We start from the raw sequence: 12,023 nt of genomic DNA on the forward strand, positions 1-12,023 counted from the left end.
GGATAAGGGCCATGTGTGCATGACAAACACATCTAACAAGGTGATGCAGCTTGGAGGCCTGGAATGACCTCATGAGGCCTAGAGCTCTGCGAGTGTCTAACACTTCGATGGCCTATAATTTCCTTCTGCCTTCATTGCGTACTTGGCGCCCTTGGTGCCCCTTAGCTATATACTTCTTTAAGGGACTAGAAACTTCTTTTGTGTGTTTTTCTTATTTGGTGGATTTTCGGCATCCACACTTTATCTTATCATTTGCATGTGTTTACTTGTATGCAGATATGGCTACTCCCAACGTTTTTTACTTATACCAGGCTGAGGAGGAAGTAAAAGTTCCTCTGGTTCGGCGGAAGTCGTCAAGGAGACACAATGGCAAAACAAGCCAGGGACCTGCCAGAAAGGGTCGAACAGAAGATCCTTCCAAAGACGTGCCAACTGGGCAAACTTCTGCTCAGCCTTCGGCTCCTACTGAAAAGGAAACTCCGCTTACGACGACGACCCCTCAACTTGCAGCTGCCAAGGAACAGACCCAGCGGGACGAGACTCTCGGGGCCAAACTCTCGAGCTGCGCTCTGCGAGCGGCCAAGGACCGCCTTGCACACATCATGAAGTACAATCGTAGTAAGGATGCGATGGCTGAGGCAGAGAAAATGGGGGTTGACCAAATTCTGAACAGGGCCCTTAATGAAATGGCTAGCGTAAGTGCTTCTTATCTCTTTGGCCTTAGTCTTTTATTCTTTGCAACATGTTCTAACTTTATCCTTTGTCCACAGGCTTTGCTGACTGCAACTGCTACTCGTACCCGTGCCCAAGCTAACATCGACCAGGCTTAGGCACAGACCATCGAGAGGTACCAGGTGAAAGCAGCCGAGGAACTCTCGGCCACAGAGGCCAGGCATACGAAGGAGTTGGAGGCAATCGTTCAGCAGAGGGATGCTGCGGTGACAAAGCTATCAGAGGCTGAAGCTTCGAAGGCAGCTATAAAGAAGCAGAGGGAGGAGTATCAGGAGTCCAGCCGAGTCCAATTTCGAGAATGCAAGAGACTGGGCGAGGAGCTCAAGTCCAAGAATGAGGCCATCACTACTCTTGAGATCCAAGTAGAGCAGCTGAAGCTTGACAACTCCAAGAATCTGGAAAGATATAAGAACGCGACGCTCTGGTGTTTTTACAACTTCAGGAAAAACAATCAGGGCGCCAACTTCGGTTATCTTTCAGAAGATGTTAGAAATGCTGAGCTGGCCCGCTGCACTGCTCAACTGGCTAAAGAGGAGGCAAGAGCAAGGGTCGCTGCTTCCCCAAGCATCGCTAGCGCAGAGGAAGAAAGAGTCGTTGAGGACTCGGCCAATCAGAATGCTGATAAAGACCCTCCTGCTCCCAATGCCTCTTGAGCTTTTTTATTATTTTTTCTTTCTTTTGATTACACAACCCACAGGTCGTGATGTAAAGACAATATCTTTTTTGAGTTTGCTGCATGGGCAGCAAACTTTTCCTTTTATTTGAACAATTACATCCAAGCAGTGATGCTTGCGGTGTAAAAGATTGCTTTATAATGTTTTAATATTTTCATCAACTATAACATCTGTCCGCATGACCAAACTTAGCATAGTACTTTGGCTTGATTTAACAAAATATAAATTTTGAAAAATACTCTAAGTACCTTAGCATGCTTTCACTCATTTTATTTATGTATTTACATACCTCATGGTACGCTTTGCAATCGATGTGCCTTATATGCCCCCCAAGTGATCGAGGAGCTTTAGGTCCTTGGTCACTTGCCTTGACCATGACCTGTTCGAACATTTCTGCTTGGGTGAAAGAGTAATAATTGTAATACAGCAAAACAACACACGTAATGAACAAATACTTGTAGATATAGATTTAAAAAGGTTGGCAAGAATGACTGGCTGCGCACAGTCCCTTATAATCTCATATTAAAAATGGACTAAACATGTCTTTACGAGTGATTCTAAAATAGAATCTTACATATACGAGCGATTAGACATACAACGTGGCTAACCCTCTTTGCAAAACTTGTAAAAAGTAAAATTTAATACAAGCCAGTCCTTTAAAAAGGACTGTTCATTGATAATACTTGCGCAGGTGTTCTCCATTCCAATAACGTGGAACAAGATCTCCGTTTAGGCGTGCAAGTTTGTAGGTGCCCGGATGAAGGACTTCTTCAATCTGGTAAGGTCCTTCCCAATTAGGTCCGAGTACTCCAGCAGTGGGGTCGCGGGTGTTTAAGAAAACTCGTCGTAGCACCAAGTCACCGACGTTGAATTTTCTTTCTTTAACTTTGGAGTTAAAGTACCGGGCGACTTTTTGCTAGTACGCAGCAACTCGGAGTTGGGCCTTCTCCCGTATCTCGTCAATTAAGTCTAGGGACTCCATCATTAGTTGGCTGTTCTGGTGCTGGTCGTATGTTATACGTCGATGTGAGGGGGGATCTAACTCGACAGGTAACATAGCCTCATATCCGTAAGCTAGGGAAAATGGGGTATGCCTTGTCGCTGTTCGGTGAGATGTTCTATACGACTAGAGGACTTCAGGCAGCTGCTCCGGCCATGCTCCTTCAACATCTTCAAGCCTCTTCTTCAGAGTATCTTTAAGAGTTTTATTCACAGCTTCGACCTGCCCGTTTTCTTGGGGATGCGCAACTGAAGAAAAGCATTTAATAATTCCATGCCTTTCGCAGAAGTCGGTGAATAAGTCGCTGTCAAATTGGGTTCCGTTATCTGACATGATCATTCGGGGCAAACCATACCGGCAAACAATGTTCTTGATGACAAAGTCAAGAAATTTCTTGGTCTTGATGGTAGCGAGCGATTCAGCTTCGGCCCATTTGGTAAAGTAGTCGACTGCCACAATAGCGTATTTTACTCCACCCTTTCCTGTAGGTAGGGACCCAATCATATCTATCCCCCACACCGCAAAAGGCCACGGACTTTGCATTTATTTCAATTCATTTGGAGCTGCTCGTGGAATTTTGGAGAACCTTTGACATTTATCGCATCTTCGTACAAACTCCATCGAATCCTCGTTCATGGTTGGCCAGAAGTAGCCTTGCCTTAGAATTTTCTTTGCTAAACTCTGCCCCCCAGCGTGATCCCCGCAGAGGCCTTTATGCACCTCTTTCATGAGTTCCTCAGCTTTCTCTGGTGTAACGCATCTGAGTAGCAGCATTGTATACCCCCTTCAGTACATAACACCATCGACCAGTATGTACCTAGTGGCCTGTCTTTGTAGAGTTCTGGCTTTGTTTCTATCGGTTGGTAGCACACCGTTCGTCAGATACTCCAAGTAAGGTGCCATCCATGTATCCTCCATTTGAATCTCCATATTGGTCTCGACCGCTTGTATGCTTGGCTCACTCAATCTTTCTACTGGCACAATGTTCAAATTGTCAGCATCCTTTGCGCTCGCGAGTTTTGCTAAGGCGTCTGCGTTTGAATTTTGATCCCGCGGAATTTGTTGAAGGGTGTACTTCGTGAACTGGGCTAGCAGGTCTTTTGTTTTATTCAAGTAGGCCACCATTTTTAAGCCTCGTGCTTGATATTCTCCTAGAACTTGATTCACCACCAGCTGTGAATCACTGTAAATATCAAGCGTCTTTATGCTCATGTCTTTCGCCATTCTCAATCTAGGGAGGAGTGCTTCATATTCGGCTTCATTGTTTGACGCGGTGAATTCCAACCTAATAGTGCAGTGAAATCGATGCCCCTCTGGCGTTATCAATATCACTCCCGCTCCTGCGTGGGATTCGTTGGACGACCCATCCGTGAATAACTTCCACGAAGGAGCTTTCTCTTGAGGCTCAGGCGCACTAGGCTGTTCACTCTATTCGCTGTCTGGGAGTTCGGTGAACTGTAAAATAAGATCGGCCAAGACTTGTCCTTTTACTGCTGCTCATGGTGAATAAGTTATATCGAACTGTCCTAGTTCGACTGCCCATTTTTGCAACCGTCCAGCCGCCTTTGGTTTTTGGAGGACTTGCCGAAGGGGCTGGTCAGTTAAAACTGTGATAGGATGGGCTTGAAAGTAAGGGCGCAACTTCCTAGAGGCCAGGATTAAGCAATATGCTAACCTTTCAATGGGCGGATATCTTAGTTCTGCCCCGATCAGCCTTTTGCTTACATAGTAGACCGCTTTCTGCACGCCTTCTTCTTCTCGTACTAGCACCGCGCTCGCAGCAACTTCTGTAATCACCAGGTAAATAAACAAAGTTTCTCCTTCGATTGGCTTTGATAAGATGGGAGGTTGTGCCATATGAGCCTTCAAGGCCTAAAAAGCTTGCTCGCAGTCTCCTGTCCATTCAAACTTCTTATTTCCTCTAAGTAGATTGAAGAAAGGGACGCATTTGTCTGTTGACTTCGAAATAAATCTACGTAGGGTAGCGATTCTCCCGGTTAAACTTTGTACATCTTTGATCCTTTTCGGGGATTTCATGTCGATCAGGGTTTTTATCTTGTCGGGGTTGGCCTCGATTCCTCTTGAATTTACAATGAACCCCAAAAACTTCCCTGATCCAACTCTGAAGGAACATTTGAGGGGATTTAACTTCATCCGGTATTTGTTCAATACATCGAAGCACTCTTGTAAATCCTTCATATGTCCTTCTGCCTTTTTAGACTTTACCAGCATGTCATCCACGTATACCTCCATGTTTACTCCGATAAGCTCCTTAAACATGTGGTTGACTAGCCGTTGGTAAGTCGCACCTGCGTTTTTCAGTCCGAAGGGCATTACTTTATAACAGTATAAGCCTGTATCGGTCCGAAAGCTGGTGTGATCCTCATCAGGGGGATGCATGCTAATCTGGTTGTAGCCCGAATATGCATCCATGAACGAGAGGATCTCGTGTCCCGCAGTAGCATCGACCAGCTGATCGATTCTTGGGAGTGGGAAGCAATCCTTTGGGCAGGCTTTATTGAGGTCTATAAAATCCACGCAGGTTCACCATTTGCCATTAGGCTAGGGAACCAGCACTAGATTGGAGACCCACGATGGATAAAATGCCACCCTGATGAACCCATTCTCCTTTAATATTTCAACTTCTTCCTTTAAGGCTCTCGATCTATCCTTATTGAGCAGCCTTCCATTTTGCTGCACGGGTGGAAAAGTCTTGTCTATATTCAAGACATGGCTGATAAATGCAGGGTCTATCCCAGCCATGTCTTTGTGCGACCAGGCAAAAACCTCCTGGTTCTTCCGCAAAAGTGCCACCAGTGCGTGCTTCGTGGTGGGCTCTAGGTTTTTCCCGACCTTTACAACTCTGGTCGAGTCTTTTTCGTCGAGTTGGACCTCTTCCAGGTCCTCGACGGGTCCAACGTTTTCTTCAAAATCCCCAAAGCGAGGATCTAAGTCTCTATCCTCACTTTGGGCAACACCCTATTTGGGGACTTCATCACCGGATTGGGCGTGTGTATCAACCGCCATCTGCAACCTATCTGAGGTAGTGTCCTTTGGCATTCCCTTTCTCGCCTTTGTGATCAAGGCGTTATAGCACTCCCTGGCTTCCCTCTGGTTCCCTAACACGCATCCTACCCCTGCGTCCGTCGGGAACTTCATGGCTAAGTGCCACATAGAGATGACGGCCTGTAGATCAACCAGTATAGGCCTCCCAATGATGGCATTGTACGCCGAATGACAATCGACTACCACAAAAGTAGCGAGTAATGTCCTGGTAGCAGGTGCTGTACCTGTCGTCACTGGTAGTCTGATCAATCCGGCGGGGGCGAGTCCTTCTCCAGAGAAGCCGTATATCGTTTGGTTGCAGGGCTCCAGGTCCTTAATGGACAGCTTCATGCGTTCCAGCGAAGACTTATACAGGATATTCACCGAGCTTCCTGTATCGACCAGCACTCTTTTTACCATCATGTTAGCCATCTGGATATCCACGACCAGCGGGTCGGAATGTGGGAACCGGACGTGTTGGGCATCGCTATCGGAGAAGGTTATTTCGCCCTCTTCTGACCGAGCCTTTTTTGGCGCGCGGTCCTCCACAGTCATCATTTCGATGTCCTGGTCGTGGCGCAGGGTCTGAGCATATTGTTCCCTGGCCTTTCCGCTATTTCCCGCGAGGTGCGGGCCTCCACAAATGGTCAACAATGTGCCAGTCACGGGGCAGGCTGTAAGGGTGGCGAGCGTTGGCGCATGGACGTCTGCTCATTGCTACCCGGAGCTTCTCGTTGGGAATTTCCCGAGGCTCGTACATATCTTCTCAAGTGTCCTTGTCTAATAAGGAACTCAATTTTGTCTTTCAGCTGGTTGCATTCGTTGGTGTCATGTCCGTAGTCGTTATGGTAACGACAGAACTTGGTAGTGTCTCTCTTCGAAATGTCCTTTCGAATGGGGCCAGGTTTTTTATAAGGCACACTAGAACTTGTGGCCTGATGAACCTCTCCCCGAGACTCAACGAGGGCAGTGTAGTTAGTGAACCGAGGTTCATAACGGTTACCCTTGGCTCGTTTATTGTCGGAGGTGGAAGGCTCATTGTACGGCCGTTTTCCACCATTATTGCCATTGCCGCTGCCGTTCCCGTTGCCTTTGCCGTTAGGTTTGGACCCATTGGCGGCTTTAGCGGGCTCGGCTACTTTTTTATCCTTACCGGAAGGCTTTCCATCGTTGGCAATGGCATCTTCGAGCTTGATGTAACGATCAGCCCGGTCCAAGAATTCCTGGGTAGTTCTAACTCCTTCCTTGCGGAGGCTCTTCTAGAGGGGGGAGCGACGCCTAACCCCTGCGGTTATGGCCATCATTTTGCCTTCGTCCCCCACCGTTTAGCTCTACCTGTTGCTCGCATAAAGCGCTGGATGTAGTCCTTTACTGATTCTCCATCCTGCTGGCGAATTTCAACCAGCTGGTTTGCTTCGGTCGGATGCACACGACCTGAATAGAATTGTCCGTAAAACTCCCTTACGAACATTTCCCAGGAAACTATGCTTGCAGGAGGGAACTTAAAAAACCACTCATGCGCGGCCACAGAAAGTGATGCAGGGAAGATCCTGCACCGAGCGTCTTCGGACACTTTCTGAATGTCCATTTGTATTTCAAACTTATTGACATGAGATATTGGGTCTCCGTACCCGTCAAAGTTTGGAAGTGTAGGCATTTTGAATTTACTTGGAGTTTCTGCCATAGCAATCCTCTGGACGAAAGGAGTGCCTTTCCTCCTATCGTGGTCGATATATGATGTCCTTCCCCCGACCAGCTGTTGCACTGCCTGGTTGAGGGCATCTATCTGGGCCTATACAGCGACAGGAATCGTTGTGGCCTCCATTGCTGGGGGGACGTTCTCGCCATGCCACTCACGGCGATCGTTGAGTAAGTCTCGCAAATCCTCGTCTCTTCTCTGCTGCTCGCTACCCCCGAGCTGGTTGAAGACATTATTTTGCCTGGGCTGCCCCCCAGCATCCCGTCTATTGGGTTGGTCATCTTGAGGTACCTGGCTCCCGCCTCTACCCCTGTCTTCATTCCTCCGACCAGCATTTCCCTTGCCTGAGTCGGCCTCATTATAACCATGGCCATCTCTGAACCTCGATTGGCTATGGTGGGATTGACTGTTTCCTCGATTTCCATCTATGGCCGAAACGTCCCGAACGTGAGAGGGTGGCCTGCGCTGGTCGTTGTGTCCCCGTGCATTATCATGCCGTGGGGGACCCCGAACCGCAGAGCCTAACTCTTAGTTCCTCCTGTTACCAGGAGGATTCTGACCTCTGTTCGGTAGGTTTGGCACATCACCCCTATGGCGTCTAGGACTGCGAGGCCGATGCTCGGTCCTATTTTGCCTCTGCAGAGGGGGATTGCCGCGACCAGCCTGGGATGGAGGTTGTGCCTCAGTGTCCAGTGGGACATCGTCATGGGGCACCTGAGGCTGCTCGGGCCTTTGCGGACTCGAGGGCTAGATTGGTGGGCTAGGATTAGGACCCCTTTGAGGTGGCCCATTTGCAGGCTGGTCAGGCTGCGAGACAGATGCGACCTGATTCCCAGCCAGTTGCAAGGCTGCCTCTAGGGCTGCCATGGCCTCGCTCTGGCGGCGGTCCATCTCCGCCTGCCTTTCTCTTAACTCCGCGCGCTGCGTTCAATCTCCTGCTGCTGCCGCGCCATAACTTCGGCAGCAGTCTCTTGACTGGCTCTCAGATTAGCCAGCTCTTCCTGCAACGCCCCCAGGGTACTCTTCAGCATTGCGTCATCCATTTCTTACTCCACAAAGTCCAAATGTGGCTCATCCTCAGCCACGCTTGCAGGAGGAGGAGGAGGTGGGTTTGATGGTGCAGCGGCGGCCGCCTGTCCATCTTTCCTTGCAGTTTTCGCCATTGGTTTTCTCAACAATGATAAATCAAACTCTCAATGAAAGCACCAGAATGTTGACCCAGATTTTGGTCAACTGACACGGAGTCAGAATATGCTTGATGTGAATGAATGCGTTGAAAAGAATCGAATGACAAAAATAATAAGAACACGATATTTTATAGTGGTTCGGCCCCAAGATCTGGTAATGACCTACGTCCACTTAGATTGTTATTGATCTGAGAATCAAAGGAGTGATCAAAGAACTAGGGTTCAATCAGTTTCACTAACCTCTGACGAATAATACAATATTTCAAGTAGAATTACTCTAGTATCAAATAATTCAAAAGCCAAAAGTCCCTTCCTTGAGCTATCTTTCTCTATTTATAGGCTCAAGGGGGTTTACACAAGATTGTTACAGATATTCTCTCCTGAATAATCGGATACTCAGGAGATTGTGTGAGTTAATTTCGGGATTTACAAAGATCTTTATTGGAACACGATGCTGTATGCAAAACCATCGACCAGACTAGTCGCAGGAAAGACTAGGCCGCCTCCTGCTTATAATGTGCCTTCTGGTCGATACACTAGCAGAGTTCCTCCAGATGTCAGCCACGTGTCCAGGGATCACTTGCCACGTCATCAATGCCAGTTTTTTGGATAACACTGGGCACTGGTCACACGGTGGTGACTCATTAGTCAGGATGGATTTAGCGTGTTCAATGCAAGCCAACAAAGATTAGATCTAATCGATATCTGCATGGGATGACTCAAAGAGCATTAATGCCAGACCGACCTCAAGTTCTATGAATACTATAAGCGGTTGTGTGACTTACCCATCAGTCATGTATCTGTTAAGTTAGAGACTTACCTATCAGTCTCTCATTTGTTTAAGGCTAGTGGCTTACCTAGCAGCCACTCTTCTATTTACCTTAGTGACTTGCTTGTCAGTCACTCAGTATGGTTTTCTAGAACCTCAAGTAATATTCACTCATTTGCTTAAGAGCTATAAGCTCTGTGTGATTATAATGATAATCATTTGATAATGCTTATATCCAATACTGTGTTTTTCTTGCTGGGCTTTGGCTCATGGGTGCTATGTGGTGCAGGTAAAGGGAAAGAAAAGCTCACCCAACCTTGAGTGGAGAGCTTAGGTGGTGATGTGTACATATGCGGCCACTTGACCACCACGGCCAAGGAGTTCTCAGGGGAACTAGGGGGTTTACCCTATTTTTGCCGCTTAGGTCGGCGTGGTTTGTAATTGTGAAACAGTAATGACCTTTTTGAGTTGTAAACAACTTGTAAATGTTCTTGTGGGCCCATGAACAGTTTTATGCATATAATAAAACTTATCCTTTCCTTTTTGTTGGTTTTCACGTTAACCTGTTAATGACACTTAGAACACATTTTTAACCAATTCATCTTGCAATACCCCCAGGGTGTTTCTTAGCGTTTCAGAGTCCAATTCCTCCACATCAAAATCCAAGTGTGGCTCATTTTCAGCCATGTTCGGAGGAGGAGGTTGAGATGGTGTAGCGCCTGCCGCCTGCCCAGTCTTCTTTGTTGATTTTGCCATTAGTGCTTCAACAACCTCGTCTCAAACTCTCAATGAAAGCACCAGAATGTTGACCCTCGATTTGGTCAACTGACACGGAGTCAAATGCTTGATGTGAATGAAGGTGTTGAGATAGATCTAATGGATAGAACAGTAAACGACACGACAAATTATAGTGGTTCGGCCGCACGAATTGGCAATGACCTACGTCCACTTAAGCTATTATTGATATTAATTCTCAAAGGAGTGATTAAAGAACTAGGGTTCTCTGAGTTTCACAGGCCTGAGAGAGATGAATAATACAATCGTTAGATAATAGCTCTAGTTCTCTTGTAAAGTATAAACTTAAATCAGCCAAAAGTCCCTTCCTTGAGCTATTTCTCTCTATTTATAGGCTCAAGGAGGATTACACGAATTAGTTACAGACATTCTTTCCTAAATAATCAGATCATCGTGGATCTTGGGAGATAATCTCGGATATGATTACAATCGTACAAGATTATCTCAAAATATATGGAGTATACGACCAGGCTGGTCGTATATAAAATCTGAATGTTACGTCAGGGGAATCTCATTGGTCAATGGTCGAACAAAACTTCTGCTAGGTGTCAGCCACGTGTTAAAAACACTTTCCACGTCACCCATGCTTGCTTTTTGGATAACAAATACCCTTAGTATGTTTTACTGAGTGATCTGCCATTTGCAAAGACACGGTAATAGGTCAAGCTTCTCCCAATTTTAAATTTTGAAAAATTGAAAGAGGCATTAAATTTATACAAGCCCCCAAATTACATAAAGCCTTGGTTTCTATTGAACCCCTTATAGAGCATGGAATATTGAAATTACGAGGATCTTTAAGCTTGGGAGGTATCTACTTTTGAAGTATCGCACTGCACTCCTCAGTAAGTGCTATTGTCTCATAATCCTCTAGTTTCTTTTTCTTCGTCAAAATTTCTTTCAAAAACTTCACATAACTCGGCATCTTTTCAAGTGATTCGGCAAAAGGAATGTTGATGTGAAGCTTCCGAAAGACATCTAAAAACTTAGAAAATTTATTGTCTTGTGTTTCTTTTGAAGCCTATGAGGATATGGAATCTTAATGTGATGCTCTATACTTATTTCTGGCTCCTTTTTCCCGAGGTTCTCTTTAACCTCTTCTTCAATTTTACCATTTTTCTCATCGACCACTTTTGGTAGCTGAATAAGCTTCTTACTTTTCTCTTCTAACTCCTTACCACTCCTCGAAGATATTGCATTGCATTTTTCTTTTGGGTTTACCTCTGTAGTGATTGGTAAGTTCCCTTGAGCACGATTTGTCATTAGGTTAGCCAACTAACCAATTTAAGTCTCCAAATTTTGAATAGATGCCCTTGTCTCAGTCATAAATTGGTTCAGTACATCAGGTTGTGCTTCAGGTTGCTTCATGGGTATTGGCTGTTGTGGTCGTCTATTTTGTGGTTGATAAAACCCAGGAGGAGGATGTCGGAATTGTTGTTGGTTCTATTGGAAAGGGTGTTGAACACTCTGATTATTATTTTTCCAAGAAAAGTTAGGGTGATTCTGCCACCCTTTGTTGTAGGTCATGGAATATGGGTTATTGAAAGGTCTTTGGAAGTTCCCTATGGCTTGGACTTGTTCCATAGGTATATTATTCATATCCATGGTAGGACACTAATTTAATAGATGAACACTCCCATAGGCCCCACATAAATTTTGTACTTGCATGGCTTGGACTAACAGGTTGCTCTGTTCTAATTGTTTCGTTAAAGCGACCAGTTGAGTTGTAATCATTGAGATGGCATCTAATTCAATCTTACCAGCTACCTTCTTTGTATTTTCCCTCTCTGTAGGCCATTGGTAATTATTCATAGCCATCTCCTCTAGTAGATCATAAGCTTTGTTGGCACTCTTGCTCATAAATTCCCCTCCTGCTGCGACATCTATGATAGTGCGAGTAGTACTGTCTAACCCATCGTAAAAATTATGGACTATCATCCATTTTGCAATCCCGTGATGAGGGCACTTTCTTAAAGTATCTTTAAATCTCTCTCATGCGTCATACAGTGACTCTCTCTCTCCATCTGATATAAATTATTAATCTCCCCTCTCAACCCTACAACCTTGGATGGAGGAAAGAATTTTGTAGTGAACTTTTGAGCGAGCTCCTCCCATGTGGTAATAG

At 45.8% G+C, this 12,023-nt stretch overlaps 1 non-coding gene across 1 annotated transcript; it reads left to right on the forward strand.

Moving 5' to 3' along the window:
• Nucleotides 1-11,846: 11,846 nt before the first annotated feature.
• On the forward strand, nucleotides 11,847-11,955 carry LOC133833217 (small nucleolar RNA R71). The gene has a single exon (XR_009892611.1). It is a non-coding gene; the product is annotated as a small nucleolar RNA R71 (small nucleolar RNA).
• Nucleotides 11,956-12,023: the final 68 nt, after the last annotated feature.

Source organism: Humulus lupulus, chromosome 4, assembly GCF_963169125.1.
Source record: "Humulus lupulus chromosome 4, drHumLupu1.1, whole genome shotgun sequence".
Classification (NCBI taxonomy): Eukaryota; Viridiplantae; Streptophyta; class Magnoliopsida; order Rosales; family Cannabaceae; genus Humulus; species Humulus lupulus.